Raw genomic sequence first — 22,675 nt, forward strand, 5'->3', positions numbered from 1 at the left:
GTGCTCATGCGAGGTGATAGCCCTTTGTGCCGATGTCGAGGTAGCCGAGAGCGTGGATGCTGCAACTTTGGTCGGGGGTAGTCGCGCGAGGGGGGTGTCGTGGTCGATGTCGTGGTTGGGTGCCGGTGTCGAGGTAGCCGCACATGAAGCCGCAAGCGCGTAGTGCGCGAGGAGAGTGACGGAGACGCGTCGAGGCAGTCGTGGAGAGGGTTGATGCGTGTGGTTGGCACGTCCGTTGGGAACCCCAAGAGGAAGGTGTGATGCGCACAGCGGCAAGTTTCCCTCAGTAAGAAACCAAGGTTTAATCGGACCAGTAGGAGTCAAGAAGCACGTTGAAGGTTGATGGCGGCGAGATGTAGTGCGGCGCAACACCAGTGATTCCGGCGCCAACGTGGAACCTGCACAACACAACCAAGATACTTTGCCCCAACGAAACAGTGAGGTTGTCAATCTCACCGGCTTGCTGTAACAAAGAGTTAACCGTATTGTGTGGAAGATGATTGTTTGCAGAAAACAGTAGAACAAGATTGCAGAGATTGTATTTCAGTAAAGAGAATTGGACCGGGGTCCACAGTTCACTAGAGGTGTCTCTCCCATAAGACGAACAGCATGTTGGGTGAACAAATTACAGTTGGGCAATTGACAAATAAAGAGAGCATGACCATGCACATACATATCATGATGAGTATAGTGAGATTTAATTGGGCATTACGACAAAGTACATAGACCGTCATCCAACTGCATCTATGCCTAAAAAGTCCACCTTCAGGTTATCATCCGAACCCCCTCCAGTATTAAGTTGCTAACAACAGACAATTGCATTAAGTATTGCGCGTAATGTAACTAGTGACTACATCCTTGAACATAGCACTAATGTTTTATCCCTAGTGGCAACAGCACATCCATAACCTTAGAGGTTCTTGTCACCCCTCCAGATTCACGGAGACATGAACCCACTATCGAGCATAAATACTCCCTCTTGGAGTTACTAGCATCAACTTGGCCAGAGCATCTACTAATAACGGAGAGCATGCAAGATCATAAACAACACATAAGCATAACTTTGATAATCAACATAACAAGTATTCTCTATTCATCGGATCCCAACAAACGCAACATATAGAATTACAGATAGATGATCTTGATCATGTTAGGCAGCTCACAAGATCCGACAATGATAGCACAATGGGGAGAAGACAACCATCTAGCTACTGCTATGGACCCATAGTCCAGGGGTAGACTACTCACACATCACACCGGAGGCGACCATGGCGGCGTAGAGTCCTCCGGAGATGATTCCCCTCTCCGGCAGGGTGCCCGAGGCCATCTCCTCGATCCCCCGAGATGGGATCGGCGGCGGCGGCGTCTCCGGGAAGGTTTTCCGTATCGTGGTTCTCGGTCCTGGGGGTTTCGTCACGGAGACTTTTTATAGGCGGAAGGGCAGGTCAAGAGGCGGCACGGGGGCCCCACACCACAGGGCCGCGCGGCCAAGGGGGGGGCCGCGCCGCCCTAGGGTGTGGCCCCCTCGTCGCCCCTCTTCGTCTCTCCTTCGGCCTACGGCAAGCAACTTGGAAAAATAGGCCCCAGGGCTTTGATTTCGTCAATTCCGAGAATATTTCCTTACTAGGATTTCTGAAACCAAAAACAGCAGAAACAAAGAATCGGCACTTCGGCATCTTGTTAATAGGTTAGTTCCGAGAAAATGCACAAATATGACATAAAGTGTGCATAAAACATGTAGATAACATCAATAATGTGGCATGGAACATAAGAAATTATCGATACGTCGGAGACGTATCAGCATCCCCAAGCTTAGTTCTGCTCGTCCCCGAGCGAGTAAAACGATAACACGAGATAATTTCTGGAGTGACATGCCATCATACTCTTGATCATACTATTTGTAAAGCATATGTAGTGAATGCAGCGATCGAAACAATGTATATGACATGAGTAAACAAGTGAATCATATAGCAAAGACTTTTCATGAATAGCACTTCAAGACAAGCATCAATAAGTCTTGCATAAGAGTTAACTCATAAAGCAATAATTCAAAGTAGAGATATTGAAGCAACACAAAAGAAGATTAAGTTTCAGCGGTTGCTTTCAACTTGTAACATGTATATCTCATGGATATTGTCAACATAGAGTAATATAATAAGTGCAATAAGCAAGTATGTAGGAATCAATGCACAGTTCACACAAGTGTTTGCTTCTTGAGGTGGAGAGAAATAGGTGAACTGACTCAACATTGAAAGTAAAAGAATGGTCCTCCATAGAGGAAAAGCATCGATTGCTATATTTGTGCTAGAGCTTTGATTTTGAAAACATGAAACAATTTTGTCAACGGTAGTAATAAAGCATATGCATCATGTAAATTATATCTAATAAGTTGCAAGCCTCATGCATAGCGTACTAATAGTGCCCGCACCTTGTCCTAATTAGCTTGGACTACCGGATCATCACAATGCATTGTTTTTACCAAGTGTCACAAAGGGGTACCTCTATGCCGCCGTACAAAGGTCTAAGGAGAAAGCTCGCATTGGATTTCTCGCTATTGATTATTCTTCGACTTAGACATCCATACGGGACAACATAGACAACAGATAATGGACTCCTCTTTTATGCATAAGCATATAACAACAATTAATAATTTTCTCATTTGAGATTTGAGGATTATTGTCCAAAACTGAAACTTCCACCATGGAACATGGCTTCGGTTAAGCGGCCCAATGTTCTTCTCTAACATATGCATGCTTGACCATATGGTGGTAGATCTCTCTTGCTTCGCACAAGACGAACATGCATAGCAACTCACATGAAATTCAACCAATGAATAGTTGATGGCGTCCCAAGTAAACATGGTTATCGCACAACAAGCAACTTAATAAGAGATAAAGTGCATAATGACATATTCAATACCACAATAGTTTTTAAGCTATTTGTCCCATGAGCTATATATTGCATAGGTGAATGATGGAATTTTAAAGGTAGCACTCAAGCAATTTACTTTGGAATGGCGGAAAATACCATGTAGTATAGGTAGGTATGGTGGACACAAATGGCATAGTGGTTGGCTCAAGTATTTTGGATGCATGAGAAGTATTCCCTCTCGATACAAGGTTTAGGCTAGCAAGGCTTATTTGAAACAAACACAAGGATGAACCGGTGCAGCAAAACTCACATAAAAGACATATTGAAAACATTATAAGACTCTACACCGTCTTCCTTGTTGTTCAAACTCAATACTAGAAATTATCTAGACCTTAGAGAAACCAAATATGCAAACCAAATTTTAGCATGCTCTATGTATTTCTTCATTAATGGGTGCAAAGCATATGATGCAAGAGCTTAATCATGAGCACAACAATTGCCAAGTATCACATTACCCAAGACATTTATAGTAATTACTACATGTATCATTTTCCAATTCCAACCATATAACAATTTAACGAAGGAGAAACTTCGCCATGAATACTATGAGTAGAAACCAAGGACATACTTGTCCATATGCTACAGCGGAGCGTGTCTCTCTCCCATAAAGTGAATGCTAGGATCCATTTTATTCAAACAAAACAAAAACAAATACAAACCGACGCTCCAAGAAAAAGCACATAAGATGTGATGGAATAAAAATATAGTTTCATGGGAGGAACCTGATAATGTTGTCGATGAAGAAGGGGATGCCTTGGGCATCCCCAAGCTTAGACGCTTGAGTCTTCTTGATATATGCAGGGGTGAACCACCGGGGCATCCCCAAGCTTAGAGCTTTCACTCTCCTTGATCATGTTGCATCATACTCCTCTCTTGATCCTTGAAAACTTCCTCCACACCAAACTCGAAACAACTCATTAGAGGGTTAGTGCACATTATAAATTGACATATTCAGAGGTGACACAATCATTCTTAACACTTCTGGACATTGCATAATGCTACTGGACATTAATGGATCAAAGAAATTCATCCAACATAGCGAAAGAGGCAATGCGAAATAAAAGGCAGAATCTGTCAAAACAGAACAGTTCGTATTGACGAATTTTAAAATGGCACCAGACTTGCTCAAATGAAAATGCTCAAATTGAATGAAAGTTGCGTACATATCTGAGGATCATGCACGTAAATTGGCTTAATTTTCTGAGCTACCTACAGGGAGGTGGACCCAGATTCGTGACAGCAAAGAAATCTGGAACTGCGCAGTAATCCAAATCTAGTACTTACTTTTCTATCAACGGCTTTACTTGGCACAACAAAACACAAAACTAAGATAAGGAGAGGTTGCTACAGTAGTAAACAACTTCCAAGACACAAATATAAAACAAAATACTGTAGCAAAATAGCACATGGGTTATCTCCCAAGAAGTTCTTTTCTTTATAGCCATTAAGATGGGCTCAGCAGTTTTAATGATGCACTCGTAAGAAATAGTAGTTGAAGCAAAAGAGAGCATCAAGAGGCAAATTCAAAACACGTTTAAGTCTAACATGCTTCCTATGCATAGGAATCTTGTACATAAACAAGTTCATGAAGAGCAAAGTAACAAGCATAGGAAGATAAAACAAGTGTAGCTTCAAAAATTTCAGCACATAGAGAGGTGTTTTAGTAACATGAAAATTTCTACAACCATATTTTCCTCTCTCATAATAACTTTCAGTAGCAACATGAGCAAACTCAACAATATAACTATCACATAAAGCATTCTTACCATGAGTCTCATGCATAAAATTATTACTCTCCACATAGGCATAATCAATTTTATTAGTAATAGTGGGAGCAAATTCAACAAAGTAGCTATCATTATTATTCTCATCAAGTGTAGGAGGCATAGTATAATCACAACAAAATTTACTCTCCATAGTAGGTGGCATCAAAAGACCACTATCATTATCATCATAAATAGGAGGCAAAGTATCATCAAAGAAAATTTTCTCCTCAATGCTTGGGGGACTAAAAATATCATGAAAACCAGCTTCCCCAAGCTTAGAACTTTCTATATCATTATCAACAATGGTGTTCAAAGCGTTCATACTAATATTACTACCAGCATGCAAATAAGATTTCATAGGTTTTTTAATTTTCGCATCAAACAATCCATGTTTTAAATCAGGAAATAGAACAAGAAGCTCACTCTTGTACATTATGCCAAACTAGTGTAAACAAGAAACAAAAAGATGCAATTGCAGGATCTAAAGGAAATAGCTTTGAGCACACACACGACGGCAACAGAAAAATACTTTACCTGGGACCGTAGTATGAGAGCCTTTTACCTTTCTTCCCCGGCAACGGCGCCAGAAATTTGCTTGATGCGTGTGGTTGGCACGTCCGTTGGGAACCCCAAGAGGAAGGTGTGATGCGCACAGCGGCAAGTTTCCCTCAGTAAGAAACCAAGGTTTAATCGGACCAGTAGGAGTCAAGAAGCACGTTGAAGGTTGATGGCGGCGAGATGTAGTGCGGCGCAACACCAGTGATTCCGGCGCCAACGTGGAACCTGCACAACACAACCAAGATACTTTGCCCCAACGAAACAGTGAGGTTGTCAATCTCACCGGCTTGCTGTAACAAAGAGTTAACCGTATTGTGTGGAAGATGATTGTTTGCAGAAAACAAGAGAACAAAGATTGCAGAGATTGTATTTCAGTAAAGAGAATTGGACCGGGGTCCACAGTTCACTAGAGGTGTCTCTCCCATAAGACGAACAGCATGTTGGGTGAACAAATTACAGTTGGGCAATTGACAAATAAAGAGAGCATGACCATGCACATACATATCATGATGAGTATAGTGAGATTTAATTGGGCATTACGACAAAGTACATAGACCGTCATCCAACTGCATCTATGCCTAAAAAGTCCACCTTCAGGTTATCATCCGAACCCCCTCCAGTATTAAGTTGCTAACAACAGACAATTGCATTAAGTATTGCGCGTAATGTAACTAGTGACTACATCCTTGAACATAGCACTAATGTTTTATCCCTAGTGGCAACAGCACATCCATAACCTTAGAGGTTCTTGTCACCCCTCCAGATTCACGGAGACATGAACCCACTATCGAGCATAAATACTCCCTCTTGGAGTTACTAGCATCAACTTGGCCAGAGCATCTACTAATAACGGAGAGCATGCAAGATCATAAACAACACATAAGCATAACTTTGATAATCAACATAACAAGTATTCTCTATTCATCGGATCCCAACAAACGCAACATATAGAATTACAGATAGATGATCTTGATCATGTTAGGCAGCTCACAAGATCCGACAATGATAGCACAATGGGGAGAAGACAACCATCTAGCTACTGCTATGGACCCATAGTCCAGGGGTAGACTACTCACACATCACACCGGAGGCGACCATGGCGGCGTAGAGTCCTCCGGGAGATGATTCCCCTCTCCGGCAGGGTGCCGGAGGCGATCTCCTGGATCCCCCGAGATGGGATCGGCGGCGGCGGCGTCTCCGGGAAGGTTTTCCGTATCATGGTTCTCGGTTGGGGGTTTCGTCACGGAGACTTTTTATAGGCGGAAGGGCAGGTCAAGAGGCGGCACGGGGCCCCACACCACAGGGCCGCGCGGCCAAGGGGGGCCGCGCCGCCTAGGGTGTGGCCCCTCGTCGCCCCTCTTCGTCTCTCCTTCGGACTTACGGAAGCTTCGTGGAAAAATAGGCCCACGGGCTTTGATTTCGTCCAATTCCGAGAATATTTCCTTACTAGGATTTCTGAAACCAAAAACAGCAGAAAACAAGAATCGGCACTTCGGCATCTTGTTAATAGGTTAGTTCCAGAAAATGCACAAATATGACATAAAGTGTGCATAAAACATGTAGATAACATCAATAATGTGGCATGGAACATAAGAAATTATCGATACGTCGGAGACGTATCAAGGGTGTCGATGCCGAAGTCGATGCAGTCGGAGCCGTCGAGGACGAGGTGCTGCCCTAGTTTTGCTAGAACTAGGCGCACGTCGGGGACGAAGGCATACTCCGGTTTTGCCAGAACCGAGTACGCAAAGACGAAGTCGGCGACGCGGTCGAGGCAGTCGTAGAAGAGTCGATGCCGATGAAGACGTTGTTGAAGCCGATGAAGACAAGGCGCCGGTCCGAGCTTGCCAGGCCCGGGGACGCGTCGGGGACGAAGGCACGTAACGGTGTTGCTAATACCGAGCGTGCGAGGCAGGGACCATCATGGACCATGCGCCAGTGTCAGGGGGACCAAGCCCACGCCGACTCCTCCCTCTCCCCACGCCAGCGCCGCCAGGAGAGCTCCACACGCGCCCATGACACGGGAGCGACAGACTCTGCTCGCCAAGGCTCTTCCTTGGCGGAGACTCTCCGCGCCACCGCCTCCCAGCCAAGGGCTCGCGAGCGCCTCCAGGCCAAGCTGTCGCGCCTCGCCTCCGCCTCCCCTCCGATGCCTACGTCGCCGATAGCCGCCTCTCCTCCAGGCCCACCGCCATGCGCCGCCAACCCTCCCGACCCCCAACCCCGCGCCGCCGGCCGCGCTCGCCCACCGTGCCGCCCATGTCGTCCCACCTCCGCACGTCGGGGGCCCGTCGGGGCGCGCCCGCCCTCACCCGCCGTCTTCGACGGCCAGGCGTGGCCGCCACCGCCGGCCCTGGCGGTGGCAGCGGCCGAAGGAGGAGGTCCGGCGGCTTCTAGGGTTTGGCGTGGGGGGCGCCTCCGGAGCCGCCCATGCATGGCGGCCCGGGAGGTGGCACCTAATTCCAATTGAGCTTGCCTTCTGATATAATTCTTAGTACTAGAACTCAAACATGGGCAGGGTCAGTCTCAGACCGCAACGAGTGTAATTCTCTTGGCTGATTAATACAGTTTCCATTCATTAAAAAAGTGTGGAATTAACATATATATGAGCATGAAACTTCTACTTTTGTTGTAATGTCTAAAATGAAAAGTTCAGGTAAGAATAATTAAGCATTCAAAAAAAAGTATGCAAAAATTGTTCATAACAACAAAATTGCTCACAAAAATATGAACAAAATGGTCTACAAATTGCATACAATAGCAACAATTTAGTTGGGGATTTAGGGTTAGAGATGATTAGGATTCCGACGGCTACTCCATTGAAGTGAGTTGGGAGTGGAAGGGGCAAGGGGCGCCCTTCCATAAAGCACAAGCGAAGGAGGTCGACCTCCACTAGAGCACGGGGCTCACATCGGAGAAACTGTGGTTAAGCGGTAGATGGGGCGACGTGAGCTGGCTGGCCGGACATGCAAAGAGATGGGAGATATGGAGGATCAAAGGGGATGGTTGGAGAGAGGGGGCAGAGAGTAGGATAGCGGGAGAATTAGACGCAACACTGACTTCCCTCCTCAACCCTGTCAAGTGCCTCACGCCCCCGACTTTTTTTTTTCTGTGGGGTGTGGAAAGGATCTCTCATAGTCATAAGTGAAAGAACATCTCTCATAATATGTTTTGTGTGTTTGATATCAATGTATGTGATACACTAATGTTTGACTAAGTGGTACATGGATTATATAGATATATATATATGTGTGATGGATGTGGTGAGACGTGTCAAAAACACCAGGCCGGATAATCTGGGCCGGATATTTTCAGAATATCCGGCCCCCATTTTTCGGCTAAGGACTTGAGGAGTTGTGGCTCAGTACTCCCTGGACATGGGCCGGATAATTGCCCGGACATTTGCCCGGATTTTCCCTAGGGCCGGATAATCCGGGCCGGATATTTCCAAAATATCCCCCCCCCCCCCCCAAAATCGTCTAAGGACCTGAGGCGATGCGGCTCTGAACATGGGCCGGACATTTGGCCGGATATTTGGCCGGATTTTCCCAGAGGCCGGACTTTTGGTTGGGCCAGATTTTCCGGCCCTAACTTAGGCCGGATTATCCGCCCCCCCGGAAGCTCCAACGGCTGGATTTTGGAGAGGGGTATTTATACCCCCTTCTTCTACCTTGCTTCTTGCTCAATCATTGCACAAAAATCTGCCAAGCTTCACCACCATTAGAGCCACCTCAAGAACTCAAGATTTGCAAGATCTCCTTCCTTCCCCAACCAAAGCTCTTGATCTTTGGAGATTCGAAGGAGAAGACACCGATCTACATCCTCACCGAAGCGATTTACATTTCCCCCTCATTTGTTTGAGGGCCCCCTTGCTAGTGTTCCTCTTTGAATCCCTAGTTGATTTGTGTTGATGTATTGTTGTTGATTGTTGTGTTGTTACAGATTTGGGAGCCTCCAATTCGGTTGTGGATGTGTGCCCCAAGAACTTTGTAAAGGCCCGGTTTCCGCCTCGAGGAAATCCCTTAGTGGAAGTGGGCTAGTGACATAGGCATCCCAAATGGGCCTGCCGAAGATGGTACCCGGGGTTTACTGGAGGCCCAATACCCGAAGAATAAGAAGATTCGGAAGCCCAAGATTTACTAAGGAAAGATAGAGTTGTAATAGGAAGTGTTGTTTGTAATCTGGCGGGATGAGTTAGAAACCGTCCCGGACTCTGTAAACTTGTATAGCACGAATCCCTCGGCTCCACCTCATATATAAGGGGGAGTCGAGGGACAAAGAATCGACCGAATCATTGTCTGCAGACCTTAGTTTTCACAATCGTCGAGTACTTTTCGGCTGAAACCTTCGAGATCTACTTACCCTCTACTTCTAACTAAACCCTAGCCTACAATCTATAGGCATTGACAAGTTAATCCCTTGTCAATTGGCGCCGTCTGTGGGAATTAGAGGCGTAAGGAGCTGATCTCGATGGCACGCTCAAGATCTTCGACATCGTCAACCGCAAGCAACACAATGGATCGAGGTAAACAGATCGCTACTGGTCTTGTCGATTTTGTTCCTCACCCACCCTCCCGTTTGGATGCATATGCGTATCTGGCGGAGCCCATGGAGATGACGTTCGGAAGGTTCCACTTTCGCGTCGAGAAGGAAGGATCGTATCGTGTCGAAATTCCGATTTCGTCGGGATCATCAGTGGCCGATTCCGATTTTTCAAGCTATGCATCGTCAAACGAGTCAGGAGAAGAAGAAACCTCGGCGACACGCTACGTCGATATCGAGCAAGAGAGAAACTCGCCAAGATCTTCAACGACATATCGTTTGAGTCATCTGCGGACTCGTATATAAGCGATGGCTCAAGCGATGTCGACAGTCATGACTTCATCGACAAATCTCTCACAGTGGGCAAGGTCTTCATCAATCTCAACGATGATGTCACCAAACCCAACATAGATCTGAGTACAAGGTATCATCAGATTTACGCCATTGAAGGTCAAGAGGAGACATCTGAGGCTTTCGACAGTTTGGGAAATCCATACGTCGATCCCTCCAATCTGCGACAAGGCTTGGGCAACAAATACGTCGGGCCGAGCCGCGAGATAGAGTTCAACTTTCACAAGCAGCGTGGGACAGAGCTGCGAGAGCTATGAACGGCACGTAACCAATGGCTACCACAGCCACACCGGAAGAATTGCAAGCATATCAATATAGGCTCGCACGAGCTGCCAGGGAATTGGAAAAACAGACGGTTGAGTTGAACAGAGAAAGGAGGCAGCTTCGCATCCGAGCAGAGAAGGGCAGATTTAAGTCGACAATCGAGAACTACGGGTGTTAGCCTTCGGGAGGCGCGGAACAGAGCAAGAGCAAGGCTGCAACACAGACCCGAGGGAGAAAGAGTACACTTAGTTCAAAACCTCGACATGTCCTTTATGTCGATAGATACAAGAGGAAACATCATCCCTAAGACACCAGAGGCTGGGTATATGGCGACACATGCTTTTATCCTTGCATCTAAACCACCTCCGGGTGACCCAAGGGAAACAACTGTACAATATGGCGGTAGCAGGAGTTGGAGCTATGGGGACAGCGTTTATATCAACGCCTCCCGAAGGAGTGGCAAGGCAAAACAGTCCGCGACCCGCAAAGCGGCAACGGCAAGACTCGAAGGGCCAAGTGGAGCAAGAGACACGGCGGCACAAGCAAGAGTCGACGAGAGCGCGGCAAAGCGAAGGGATCATCGGCAATCCCCAGAACTTAACGACGAAGATATGTGCGGCTTACCATGCTTCACGAGGAGAGTCCGAAAAACGCGAGTCCCCTCGGGATTCAAGTTACCCGATAATTTCAAGAAATTCGACGGCCTTCAAGATCCGGAGGATTGGCTAGTCGACTATCCTGGAGACGGTGAAGCCGACAGAGGAACTAGGGCAACAGCCATGCAAAGCATCCAGTGCACGAGTGGTGCCGCACGATCATGGATAAAGAAACTCGCTCCGGGATCCATCGACAGTGGGAAAGTTTCGAGGACGTGTTCGTCAAGAACTTCGGATCCACATGCAAAAAACCCGCGTCGTTAGAGGAGTTGAGAGCGTGTCGACAAAAGCGAGATGAGCCAATGAGAAAGTACATCCAGAGGTGGAATATCATCAAAAACTCGGCGAGAAAACATATCGACGAGAGAGCAATAGATGCGTTTGTCGCAGAGTCGAGCGTGGAGACTTTGTCGAGGATTTGGGAAGGACCAATCCAAGGACGATATCCGCGTTAATGGAGATAGCAAATAAATGGGCAGATGGAGAAGACGCTGTCCACAACAAACGACACAGTCGCCGGAGGAGGACCGTGGTCGAAACTATCAACCGAGGCGAAGATTTCCTCGGACGTACTGAACTACGACGCTCCGGGACAAATTTCGGCAGGTTTTCGGACAAATACAGGAGGCAACAGAGATGATTACCGAGAAGAAGCGGTGAACAGCGAGGTGATAATAGGGATGATTCACGCAACGAGGCAAAATAGTGGGCCGAGGTTTCCAAGACCTTTCGTGTCCCGAGGAAATGCTGAACGGACCGTGCCGGATGCACTTCTTCCTCGACAAAGAACGGGAAAAGACAGTCGGGGCACTGCAGAAGACCTGTCGAAATTTTCGTGCAATGTTCAGATACGCGAGAAAATGCTCACGCTCGAGCAGCACAGAGAAACCCTCGGGAGCCTAGGAGCGAGATTCATCTACCGCCACCTCCCGCGATTACAGAGGACAATCGACACCAGCTAAGAATAGCGGCAGCACCTGCACCACCACCCTATGTTGATCCTAACTCCAACGGAGCAGTGTTGATGATTCAGAAGGGAAGGCCGTCCAATAGAGCTCAAAAAGTAATCTCACGACAGGTGTTTATGGCAGAGAAAATGCCTCCACCAACAGTTGAGTACCTTAATTGGTCAGACAAGATATCGGCTTCACAATAGCGGATCATCCGCGACAAGTTCCTCGACCAGGGCAGTCAAGACTTATTCTCGGCGATTATCGCAGGATTTGATGTCTCTCGAGTGTTCATAGACGGCGGCAAAGCAGCTTGAACCTCATGTATGCGAATACATTGAGGAAGATGAACATATCCTTAGCAAATTTGAAACCAACAGACACAAGATTCCACGGCATCACACCAGAGAAACCAAGTTATCCATTGGGAAAAATCAATCTCGATGTTCAATTTGGGACCCGAGAAAATTATAGAATCGAGAAGCTCGAATTTGAAGTCGTGGATTTTCCATCACAATACCACGCTCTGTTGGGACGACCAGCATATGCTAGATTTATGGCCGTACCACACTATACATACCTGTTGTGGAGGTTGCCCGGACCAAGAGGACCAATCACAGTCAAGGGAAGCTTTGCCTTAGCCGATAAGTGCGACAAGGATTTTCACAGGTTGGCAGAAACTTTCGGGATGCAAGCCGAGTACTTGGCATCAAAAAGCATGACTGATTACGACGTACTACCAGACGCTGGAAGGGCAAATAAAGAATCAACTTTCAACACAGAGAAAAATTCTAAGGAGGTGCAGATTCACCCGACAGATCCAAAAAAGACGACATCTATCGCAAACGATATGGATATCGCATAGGAAAGCGCGCTCGTCAAGTTCCTCCGTGAGAACTGGAAAATCTTTGCATGGTGTCCAGCTGACATGCCAGGAGTACCCAGGGAACTTGCCGAGCACCACCTAAATTTGGATCCAACAAATAAACCAATCGAGACAACCTTTGCGGCGTTTTTCGGAACCAAACCGCAAAGCCATGCTTTCAGAAATAAATCGACTCGAAGAAGCTGGTTTTATCAGAGAAATATCTACGTAAGCCACATGGGTAGCTAACCATGTGATGGTGCCGAAGAAAAACACGACAGTCCTTCGCATGTGCGTCGACTTTACGTGTCTCAATAAACATTGTCCTAAGGATCACTTTCCCCTCCCAAGGATCGATCAAATTATCGACTCCACGGCAGGTTGCGAACGTCTTTCCTTCTTGGATGCATACTCTGGTTATAACCAGATCAGATTAAAAGAAGATGATGAAGCCAAGACAGCGTTTATTACACCTTACGGCGTGTTTTGCTACAAGACAATGCCCTTTGGTCTAAAAAATGCGGGAGCAACATATCAGAGGATGATGCAGAAGTGTTTAGCAACACAGATCGGGAAAAACGTGCAAGTATACATCGATGATGTCGTCATAACATCAAAAAAGGGGACAACGTTGATCGAGGATCTCAAAGAAACTTTTGACAACCTCGACAAATTCTCGCCTCAAACTGAACCCGACGAAGTGTTCTTTTGGCGTCCCAAATAGAGAACTTACGGGGTTTCTAGTTTCGGCAAGAGGGATTGAAGCAAATCCCGACAAAATACAAGCCATAGTAACAATGAGAAAGCCAACAAAGTTGAAAGAAATACAGCAGCTTAATCAAGGGCGAGTCGCAGCCTTTGAGCAGGTTCGTCGCCGAGTTAGGAGAAAAAGCGTTACCATTTTATGCGCGATAAAACAAGGAGATAAATTCCGGTGGAACGAAGAGGCCGACGTAGCTTTCGAGGATCTGAAGCGAAAAATCTCGACACCACCAATCCTGGTGGCTCCAAAGGAAAAGGAACCTCTCCTGCTATATATTGCAGCCACGCCCCAAGTGGTTAGCACGGTATTAGTTGTTGAAAGAGAAGAAGAAGGAAAACTCCATGGAGTGCAGCGGCCGATACTTCGTGAGCGAAGTCTTGTCACCTTCAAAACAAAGGTACCCTCGGTACCAAAAGCTAGCATATGGAGTGTTCACGACAAGACGAAAATTGCGCCACTATTTTTCGGCACACCCGATCATAGTGGTCAATGAAGCTCCCTTGTCAAATATCTTGAATAACCCGAAGCTACGGGTCGTGTCTCCCTTTGGGGAATAGAACTTTCCCTCGGGACATCACGTATGAAAAAAGAAAAGCAATAAAGTCGCAAATACGCCGGACTTCATCGCAGAATGGATGGAGTTGCAAAATACAGACCTCCAGATTTATCGAGAACTTGGACCATGAACTTTGATGGGTCCAAGAGACTAGAAGGAGCTGGCGCAGGAGTAGTACTCATATCACCAGAAGGCGACAAATTGAAGTACATCCTCCGGATGACGTTCCTTAACGCATCTAACAATGAAGCATAATATGAGGCTCTCATACACGGGATGAAGATGGCGAAAGCCTGCGGAGCAACTCGATTAAAAATCTTTGGCGACTCACAGTTGGTGGCTCAGCAAGTTATGAACCAATGTGATGCAGTCAATGATAGCATGATGGCATACAAGGAGGTGTACAACGAGCTTGAGAAGTTATTCGATGGATGCGAAGTAAATCATATTAGCAGGTTGAGCAACGACGAAGCCGACGTTCTTGCAAACATCGGGTCACAGTGCCTTCCAGTCCCGCCAGGTGTATTCTGGGAAGAGATAACAGAGAGATCCACTAAGCCAACAAAGTCAAAAAAGAAGGAGAAGAAACCCTCGGGGGCTGCCAAAGAAAAGCAAGAGGACGAAGAAGATCAGGACTTGGTCATGATGATACAGATACCGTGGATGCAGCCGTACATATCATATATCCTTCGGAAAGAAATACCTGACGATCCAGTTGAAGCAAGGCGAGTAATTCGACGCTCCAAAGCCTTCACGGTGGTCAAGGGAGAATTGTATAAGCGAAGTATTTCGGGCGTCTTGCAAAGGTGCGTCACACCCGAAGAAGGAAGAATAATTCTGAAGGATGTACACGAAGGAATATGTGGCCACCACGCAAGTAGTCGAGCTATTGCAGCCAAGGTTTTTCGGGCAGGATTCTACTGGTTGACAGCAATCGAGGACGCCAAGGACATAGTAAGAACTTGCGACGCGTGTCAAAGGTTTGCCGCAAAACCCCACTCTCCAAAGCAGAGCTAGCACCAATACCATTGTCATGGCCCTTTGCTCAATGGGGACTTGATATGGTGGGTAAGTTACACAAATCCTGGCCAGGAGGAAAGGAGTACATGCTAGTAGGCTGTCGATAAGTTTACAAAGTGGATAGAAGCGAAGCCGATAAATTCACGAGATGGAGCATCCGCAGTAAAATTTGTAAAAGGCCTCGTCTTCAGATTTGGAGTGCCCCACAAGATCGTCACGTACAACGGCAGCAACTTCACATCCCATGAATTCAAAGATTATTGCGAAGAGGTGGGTATTAAGCTGAACTTTGCATCAGTTGCACATCCTCAAACCAATGGGCAAGTCGAGAAAGCCAATGGCATCATCTGCAATGGTATCAAGAAGCGCTTGTTAGGACCACTGGAAAAAGCTCGACATACCTGGCCAGAAGAACTACCAAGCGTGTTGTGGAGCATCCGAACAACACCAAACACAGCAACGCAGGAAACTCCGTTTTTCCTGGTTCATGGAGCAGAGGCAGTACTACCAATCGAGATAGAGCACAACTCTCCACGTGTCGCTGAATATGATGAAGAAACGTCGAGAAGAGTGCTAGAAGATGACGTCGACGCATTTGATGAAGCTCGAGATGAAGTATTATCTCGGGTAACCAAATATCAACAGGACTTGAAGAATTACCACAGTCGACGTTTGCGGCCAAGATCTTTTCAGGTGGGAGACCTAGTTCTTCGGCTCACGCAAAAAAGTCATGAAAAACTCGAGTCACCATGGCTTGGCCCTTACATTGTCACGGAAGTAATTGGAGGAGGAGCATACAGAATAAAGGACAAGAAGACAGGGGTCGAAGAGCCAAACCCCTGGAACGTGGCGCAACTTAGGCGTTTTTACGCCTAGAGTCAAAATATAGTCTTTGTAAAGCTTCAATGTACTGAAACGCCCGCGAGTTTTCAGACGCACTCTTTTCCTTTTTCGGGGCACCGAGTGGGGCCGGAGAAGGTTTTTAATGAGGCGGGCTCGCGGTGCTGCAATATAATAAAGATAGTGACAATATAACTTTTCTTCCTTATCGACATGACCAAAGTCTTCGCTCCGACGAATTTCAATATAGTTCATCGACAAAAGGAAAAACTTGCCTTGGTATTCAAATACCTCGTGAGTCAACAAAAATACAAAATAGTGCTCAATAAAAAGCTTGGGGGCTCATATTCGCCTTAAATATATAAATGTCTTGGTTCAAAACCTTGCAAGTATACAAATATAGTAAAGAGTCACCGAAACACTCGGGGGCTAAACAAACAGAGAAATATAATGATTGCTTTACAATATAGTCATGGATTACAAAGAAGAAATACCTACAAGAAGAAACTAACTAGTCTTGATTCAATATGTCATCAAGAGTAACCCTGTTTTCTCGTGGAGCAGCACCAAGAAAATCGGCATAATGGCCATCGGCAAAAAAGTCGGCATCCATCCGAAGTAGGTCCTCAATCATTTCTTCGGCTATAGGCGTAACCTTCGTGTTAATCCTGTCAACACCAACTCTCCGACGTTTTACTTTTTGGTGAACCTTCTCGACAACCTGGGTAAGGTCAAGCTTCGAGTGGCGATTTGGAGCATGATAAGAGCAAATGCAGCGCCGGCTACTAGTTGAGCTTTGACAAAATCATGGATATCGCGAGCATCCTTGAACCTTTCCATCAATTCAGGAAGAGTTTTTGGTTGGACGTTCCGAGGAAACATGGAGTTGTAAACCATGGACAAGGTCTTGGTACAGAAGTCGAGGAAATCACGAGTCTGAGAGGCGCGATCTTGAAATCTGACAATTTGGCGGGTCCTTTCCGGGGTAGCCCAAAACAAAGAACCATGGTCCAAGGAGAGATTAACAAGGAGGGTTGTCCTAGCGTTCACCCTCTCTTCCTCGGCAGCAGAATCAGTAAAGGCACCTATCAAAACAAAAAAAAAAAAAAAAAAAACGGAAACCTTCAAAGAAACAATAGTATGAAGATAAAGGATATCGAGATGAAACAGCATACCCGACATATCTGCACTGGCTTCATTCATTAATTCGAGCATGAAATTTTCTCGAATAGTCGCCTTTTCAGCCTCGGAAGCAGCAATTTCCTTAGCAGCTACAGCCTCGCGAGCTTGTTGAAGAGCAATTTTTTCGGCTTCAGATGACTTACGAGATTGCTCCATCATCACAAGTGTTTGCTTCTTCGCATACTGAAGTTGCTGCCGAAGTTCATCCAGTTCTTGCGACAAGGTATCGTCGACAGGTGCAGTATCAGCAAAAGCTCTCCTCGCACGAGAAGAAGGCGATACATTGGAAGGAGCGGAAGTTGGAGTATAGTTATCAAATATCAACTGAAATTTAGACAAGACAACATCAAATGACAGATAAGAGTTTTTCATTAATTTCTTGGAATAATTACAAGGGCACTACAGTGGAGCTAAGGAAATGAATGTCGCCAAAACAACTACTTTGGCAACAAAAGCAAAAGAAATAGAAAAGGAAACAAGGAGGCATGCAACTAGACCTCCGGCCTCGAGGAGCTAGGAGTCGAAGCTGGCTTGATCCCCAGATACGCCAAGATCTTCTTCGTGTTGGGCTTGGCTGCCTTGATCGGCGACCTCCATCTCGAATGTTCTATCCGGCTGGTGTCGCCAACCTTCATCCAATCAAGCGTCCGTTGGCTGTCGCAACCAGGGCAACAAGACTCTCGACAAGAACCTTCATATTCTCTCGACGCATCTTCAATCCCAGGTCTTCCGACGAATTGAAAAGCTTGGCAAGGGCAAGGAAAGTTGAAGGTTCCTCTTTCTTCGGGAAGAAGAAGGGGAACAACGCCGACAAACTCGCATTGGCATTGGCCACGCCTTCACGAATTTCGCGCCCATGGAACTCCAGAAGAGAAAGTGCATCAAGGAGAGGGTCATTGACGGGATTCTCCAGATCAAAATCTTGGTTTGTTTGGGCTGCCACACAAGACAAACCATTAGTCAAAAACCAAGAAACAGGAAGTACAATAGAAGGGGTTGATGATATTACTCAGCGTACGTCGACTTTGCGACTTCGGACGCTTGATGATCTCTTGTTCACGCACGGTTGTGCAGTTTTACGCTCATCTAAGGCAGATTCGGCATCTTTAAGCCTTCTCTGCAGGTTCCTCGACACTAGCAGCTTTCACCTTGGCTTCATCAACCTCGGCCTTGGCTTTGCTAGCGACAAGTGCAGCTTTCTTGCGAGCCGCCTCACTTTGCTCGAGTTTTTGAGCAAGTGCGTCGACACGTTCGTTGGCCTCTGAGAGTTTTTCTGTCGAGATATGAAAAAGAAAGAAAAGAAAGATCAAAAAATAGCGACAAGCAACAGGAATAGAAAGTCAGTGCAAAATAGCGAGTATAAAAGTCGTTACCTTCGGCTCAAGCGGCATATTCACGGTACCCAATAAATTGGGACCCAATGCGGAGAAGATCCTTGATCATAGGCTGTTCAGCGTGAACACGGTAAAAGAAACATCGGCATGAAAAAGAGAAAAGGTGAAAAAAATAAAATAAGGAAAATATAGATGTCGACGGACTTACATCATCTAAGAGCAGAGTCGACGAACCGCCCAACCGAGGGCAGGATCAACAATCTTTTCAACCCTTGCCCTTTTTGGTGAAGGGACTCGGGGCTTGATGGCGGAGTAGTGGTGACGACGTCTTGTTGAGGAGGCGACGTTTCTTCTCCTTCAACTAGTGTGTCTGAGGCAAGTACAGTACGTGACGTGCTTGTTCGAGGAGCCACGTCAGTAACTGGTACTTCTTCCTCCTCATCACTGATTGATCAAAAAATCGGCAGTATAAAAGCACGACAAGATAAATATTTCGAGTACAAAAATATAGCGAGATAGGTGACTTACGAGCTGATGAGGGATTCAACATAAGGATCGTAAGCTGCCTTCGGATTAGAAGGACCAGCTTCTTCAGCCTTCGAAGTGCCGTAATCCTCGGCATCATGCCTTTTCCTTTTGTTCTTTGGGGAACCGCAGGAGGAAGGGATTGCGTCGATTCATCGGCCTCGTATTCAACTTCCTTTTCATGGGAAGCCGCAGATTTGTGGGAACCCGCGACTTCACTTTCGTGAATAGAAGAACCTGGGGTATCTTCGGCAACGATGCCCCGTTCTTCGACTTCTCCATCCTCAGGAAGAGGAGGAAGGGAAGTCATAGTAGGATGGTTCTGCAAGAAAACAGCGACAAAAGAAAAATTAGAGTGACACAAATACAATGAGATACAGGGCAAATTCGGAACAAGATAGAAACTCGAGAAGGCAAAATACCTCGGGAGAGGATTGGCGGAGTCTGTATGGTTCCACGCGACAAGCGGAAGGAATAGGATCCTTTTTTGCCAAGCGGGAAACTCTTCGGATCAACTTCTCCAAGTCCTTTGCAGAAAGATCGTCGGAGATTCTATTGGCGTCGTTTTCACCGGAATACGTCCGGAGGGGATTTTTGCGAGCTCAAGAGGCTGCACCCTAATCCTAAGGAAGTAGGCAGTGATTTGAACACCAGACAGTTCTTTGCCTCGAGTGTTTTGCAGCTGATGGATACGAGACATGAGTGCCTCTGTCGCCTTTTTCTCTTCTTCAGAAACTTCGGCATCCCAGGAGCGGCGGCGCTGGATTCTGGCACTTCCGTCGAAAGGAACTATGTTGTGTTCAACGGAGTTGGCGCTTTCTTCGTGAATGTAGAGCCACTTTTTGCGCCATCCTTGGACAGAATCAGGAAATTTGACGTCGAAATAATCGACATCAGTACGAACACAGATAACAACGCCACCTATGTTATAAGTGACGTTGTGGGAGCCATTGCGGCGGAGGCAGAAAATGCGTTTCCACAGAACCCAATTGGGAGGGATTCCGAGGAAACATTCGCAAAGCGTGATGAAAATAGAAATGTGAAGGATGGAATTAGGGGTCAACCGATGCGGTTGAATCCCATAAACGAAAAAGAAGGCCGCGGAGGAAATCATGGATTGGGGTCGAAAGGCCGCGGATTAAGTGATCAACAAAACTAACCCGATACTCCATTGGAGGCTTGGGGTAGCTTTCTTCGCTGGGGAAGCGGATGGCGTCCTCCTTCTTCATGAGGCCAAGCCTCTTCAGCATATTGGTGTCCTGGTTGGAGATTTTGGATCTCTCCCACTCAAGATCCTCGGCAGCCATCTTGGATTCCGGCGTGCTGTGGCGAGTCAGACGCGTGCGCGGTGGCATCAACGGCAGTGGGCAGAGCAATGTATGTGCGTACGGAAGATTGAAGAGAGTTGGGCGCAGGGGAAGTTATGCAAAGAGGAACAGGTGAGCGGCGCAAGCGAGGGGATGAACGAAGGTTGAAGAAGGGTTTATATAAGATTCGGGTGAAGCAGTGTGCCGTTGGATGAAGAAATCGTGTGGTGAGGATGGATCTTCTAGACACAAGGGCAAAAGAGTATTTTTACTGAAATAGGCGTTACCGTACGTGCGCCAGGAAAAGCGGAGGACGTGTGTCCACTACTTGCACGACGTGTCAACATAGTCGAAGCAATGGACCCACAGGGCAGAAAAGTCACGACTATTCGAGGAGGATGAAGTAAATTTGATTAAGGGAAGTATGTCGACAAGAAAAACGGCGACAGAAAGAATTATTCAATACCTCGGGAACCTTTGGTCAAATACAAGTTTTTGCCCAAATGCTCGGGGGCTACTTCAGAAAAAAGTAAATTTTCGAGTATGATAAATATAGAAATTATGGGAGCCTACAACCAAGCACAAGTCCTTGGCTGTAGCCTCGGGGCTACTCCCATCGAGAACGCTGTTCGCGCACCCGAGAGATAAAAAAAAAGAGAGAAGAAGAAAGAGATCATATTGGGAAATAATGAAAATATAGCGACAAGGTGGACTAAAATGTTGAGCCTACAACCAAGCACAAGTTCTTGGTTGTAGCCTCGAAACTACTCCCATCGGGAACGCTGTTCGCGTGCCCGATGAAATTAACAAAAATAGAAAAACAAGAGAGTATATTTCGAGTTATAATTAACTCTACATATACTCCCATCGGGAGAACAATATAAGTCATATATGACTCGATAAAATGTGCCATTCCAACAGCCGGAAAAGCACTCGACAATATATTCTCGTAACGCCGAAGTTGCGATCAATTTCTGAATGCCGCAAATTTGCGAAGGTAAGACCCAGATCCGTTCTGCTGGGCGTGGCATCGCCAAAGATCGCGCTACTTTTATCCGTATCAACAGATACGAAGAAAAATCCTAACGGACGCGTTAGGTACCCGATAAATTTGACCGGGACTCGACGAGAATGGTAAGACCTTAAGCGGCACTGTCGACGTTTACACAGTATCCCGAGATCATGTCCGGGGACGTGATTTTGAAGTAGGTTTTTGCGGATTGCCACTAGAGCGATTAACTAGTACCTGATCCGTCGGATGAACTAGCCCCAATTACCGTATCCTGCACAATATAGAATTTTATGTGAAGAAATATAAAAGGTTAAAGCTTTAGTAAAAATAAACAATGGAGATTTTCCACGACTCTACGATTCAAGCAAAATCTCGGCTATCGACATAGGCATCCCAAATGGGCCTGCCGAAGATGGTACCCGGGGTTCTTGGAGGCCCAATACCCGAAGAATAAGAAGATTCGGAAGCCCAAGATTTACTAAGGAAAGATAGAGTTGTAATAGGAAGTGTTGTTTGTAATCTGGCGGGATGAGTTAGAAACCGTCCCGGACTCTGTAAACTTGTATAGCACGAATCCCTCGGCTCCACCTCATATATAAGGGGGAGTCGAGGGACAAAGAATCGACCGAATCATTGTCTGCAGACCTTAGTTTTCACAATCGTCGAGTACTTTTCGGCTGAAACCTTCGAGATCTACTTACCCTCTACTTCTAACTAAACCCTAGCCTACAATCTATAGGCATTGACAAGTTAATCCCTTGTCAGCTAGGCCTTCGTGGCGTTGCTCACAGGAGATCTGAGTGAAGCCTTCGTGGCTGTTGGTTTGGCTTTCATAGCAACCACATTCCTCCAAACGTAGACGTACCTTCTTGCAAAGGAAGGGAACTACGGGAATCATCTCCGTATCATCGCGTGCTCTACTCTCGGTTACCTCTATCCTATTCTATCTCCTATATATTGCGTAGCTATATCTTGCTTAGTTGGTAACCTTGTCATATTGGTAAATTCACTTTGTTGCATATCTAGAGAATTTACCTTTGTGTCAAGCCTAAATTGAAAAAGAACTAAAAATTGATTAGCACATATTCACCCCCCCTCTAGGTGCGGCATACGATTCTTTCAATAAGGAATTGGTAGCTCTTGACCTACTACATCAATATCTAAGAAAAATCGATTTCGCGACTCTTTACGCACGCACCCATTATTAGATGTCACACTTCTCAAAAATTTAAAAATGTGAAATAAATCATGGA

This window comes from Lolium perenne, chromosome 2 (assembly GCF_019359855.2).
Source record: "Lolium perenne isolate Kyuss_39 chromosome 2, Kyuss_2.0, whole genome shotgun sequence".
Lineage (NCBI taxonomy): Eukaryota > Viridiplantae > Streptophyta > Magnoliopsida > Poales > Poaceae > Lolium > Lolium perenne.